Genomic DNA, 3,658 nt, shown 5'->3' on the forward strand with positions numbered 1-3,658 from the left:
AACTTTTTGGCACTTCTTATTCTGTATCTTCATTAAAGATGACTTCAGGTCGTTTTTTAACATTACCTTATTAAATACTATATACTAAAAGAGTACCCATTTCAGTATTATATTTTGCCTTTCTTTTTAGAGCAGCAGATTTTAACTCCTCTAAGACTAGTTGGATAGTGTCTTCTTTCGTCATGCCATTTCAGGAACTACGGGTATGGGAGTAATGCACTCGTTCTTTTCAGGTTCATTAAGCATCAATTCAACAGGTGTATGATTGGTAGTTATATGCGGTAGGTTATTCAGTACATTTTCGAAAACAGATACATGGTCCATCCACTTATATTGTTGCCTGGGAGCACATGACCAAAAAAATCGATTGAACTCTCTAAACACTCTCTCGACTACGCTGGATGCAGTCAACTTATTAACACGTGTTTGATCTTATTCCCTGTCATATAGTGCTTCCATTTATTTCTAATGAAATATGAAGGATTATCAGATAATATTATGTGCAATAAGTAATTTTCAGGAATACATGCCTTCCACATCCTAAAGTTGTTGTTCCTCTTATAAAGTATCATTATACAACTTATATTTAACAGAACAGTTTTCTCTTCATTTATCATTCGATCTCTTATTTATTTCTAGTATATGTCTCCCTTTTGTAACAGCCCTAGATTTTTACACATAGACAGATATTGACTTTTGAATGGAGAATTCTTAACTGTCAGTGTTCTAAAAGCAGATGATTGTTCAACAATTTCATTTAAACCATTTAGGCCTTATGGCAGTCACGATAGAGGATCAGCCACTACATTATCTTTTCCGCTAATGTGTATTAATTCTGTATCATAAACCTGAAGCACTAACGCCCATCTTGCAAGTCTAGCATGTAGTAATTTGCAGGTCAATAGAAAGCATACTGACTGGTGGTGTGTATATACTTTCAAGTGTCTTCTATAAACGAGATAATTGCACTTTTGCAATGCCCATTTTACAGCCCACACCTCCAGTTCTGTTACAGTATAATTATGTTCGCTGGATGATATAACTTGACTCACAAATTCAATTACTCTAATTTCTTTCTCATCCACTATAACCTGGAATGAAGGTGCGCCTAACCCAGCTAACGCTGTATCAGTGAATAAAGTCTTCAGTTATATTAGGATGGTACAAAATGCAAGGGTTAGCCAAAATATTTTTGATCTGTTTATATACTTCTGCACAATTTGTTGAACAGTACCAAGGAGTATTTTTCGGAAACAAATTTAGTATATTATCATTACCCAGTAGATGGTTAGGTACAAATTTTCTAAGAAACGAGGCCAAACCTAGAAATGATTTCAATTGCAATTTGTTTGTTGCATGTGGTATGTTTCTTAATGCAACCGGTTTTTTTGGATTGGGTTTGATTTCCATAGGTCATATAATGTGACCAAAACATTTAATTTGATTCTTACCAAACTTACACTTTTTTAAATTAGGTGTTACACCATAATCATTGAATTTCTTAAATACCTTTTGTAAGACTTCGATATGTTCTTCTCAAGGTTCAGCAGCGAGTAGAATATCATCTACATATGATGTAATTGATTTAGTAACTCAGGTCCTAACACGGTATCGAAGAGTGCTATGAAAACTCCACCGCTTATGTTGAGCACAAAAGGCATTACCTGAAACTGGTAGCATCTTCCAGAAAATTTAAAAGCTGTACATTTTCTGAATTATTCATGAAGCTTTATTTGGCAGAACGAGGTCTTAAGTCTATGGAACGTACACATTTTATACTATAAAATTTTTGTAACAACTCTTCTCAGTTCTCTAGTCATGTTCTAACAGGCACAATAATGTTATTTATATCTCAAACATTCATCATGAGTCTAATGCTACTGTCAGGTTTGCTATAGCTAACAAAGGAGGGCTGAGGGGGAATTTGAAGGTTCTACAATATTCCATTCAAACATCTTACGAATTTCTTTGGATACAGCTTCTTTCTTAGACCAATGTATGGAATATGATGACATACAAAATGTTTTATGATATATTTCCAGATGACAAACATAATCTTTTATCACAAATGATTTACTATAAAAAAATACTGATATACCTTGTTAATAAATGACTTAACTATATCTGTTGGTGTTCTGTAAGATTAGTAGACTCAGCTACTTTTTCATTAATGTGATCACTGAGCTCTGTGTTCATTGCATTAATGGACTGAGTATGCATTTCATCACACTAATCTACACTATTAGGCATGATATATTTTATATTTATGCCAATGACAAACTTTAAAATATGATACACATTGCTTACCAAATTGAATGTAATCATGTTACCACTATTATCTACTGTAATAGTACCTAAATATAGGTTTGTCACCGCTTTCATTTTAGATAAGAATTCTGATCCCCAGATACACTGAACTGATAATTTATTCATGGCCAGGAAGTTTCACTGTAGTTCATGCCTCTAGACTTTAATATCGACCATGATCTGGAACTTAATTAATTGAATTTGCCTCCCAAACGATCTAGTAACACTACATTTCTAAATAGGCCATATTGGAATCTTTCTTAGCGTATTCATTTGTTTCTATAGCTTACAATCTATCATGGACATAGTGGCACCGGTATGAACAGTAATATCAACAGGTATATCATATATATGAGCTTTAATTACAGCTTGGATTATCTTATTATCAGATTTATCCTCAACACATCTTGAATCTTCTCGCCGGCACCTGTCTGATCACTAGCAACATGTTTTGTAAATTGCTTCCCTCTGCCTGTGCGACGAGCCTTGGAAGGCTACAATTGGTCGTTACAACATTTCCGAGTTGTTAGTACCATTAGGTGGTTCATGGGTAATGTCTGTTATACTAATAGAATGATTTTGTTCTGACCACACCTTTGATGTGATTGCCTTCAAATTTTGTACACCTGCGTTTTTTCTTCTAATTATTCCAGTGATTTATGAAGTGAATGAGGTTGATGATACTGGGGACTGCTTGTACCTATAAATAAGGAATCATGAACAAGACAGCACTGGGAATAAAGATAGAAGAAAAAAGATTTTCCATACTTATGAGAAAAGAAACTAATTTTTAGTATGTAAGAACTGAGAGGTATTTGTGTAATATTTCAGTTCTGCAGGAACAGAATAATTTTGAGGCTTCACTTGTGATGTGATGAGTGTGTTACATTAAAGTTTAAAATATGGATACTCATAGGTTTCTGGGACTATTTTATGCATTGGGACATGGTGATTACTAAACCTCAACCAGGAAAAGGAGGTTTTGTATTGAGTTATGAAAAGTGTGTGGCATCAGGGTTGTTGGTACTGGGGTTGATTGACATAAACTGAACAACAGAGAATTACTTTGTTTACACGTTACTGGGATAGTAGCAAGCGCAAATGTACATCATTAGCCCTGCTGGCATTAGAGAAGTCAAATTATCTTTCCAGACATATTTATGTCAAGTGACTAGTGTTTCTTATTAGTTAACATGACAACTGTTTTTTCACACATCCGACATACACTGACTTCTTAGCACATTTCATAGACATTAGCCAGTAATATATGTAATCTTGAGGCAATTAGATTTGGTTATTATGTAATTTTCAATGGCAGTGTGCTTTACATACAAAGATAATGATTAACTCT

The sequence above is a fragment of the Schistocerca americana genome, chromosome 3 (assembly GCF_021461395.2).
Source record: "Schistocerca americana isolate TAMUIC-IGC-003095 chromosome 3, iqSchAmer2.1, whole genome shotgun sequence".
Lineage (NCBI taxonomy): Eukaryota > Metazoa > Arthropoda > Insecta > Orthoptera > Acrididae > Schistocerca > Schistocerca americana.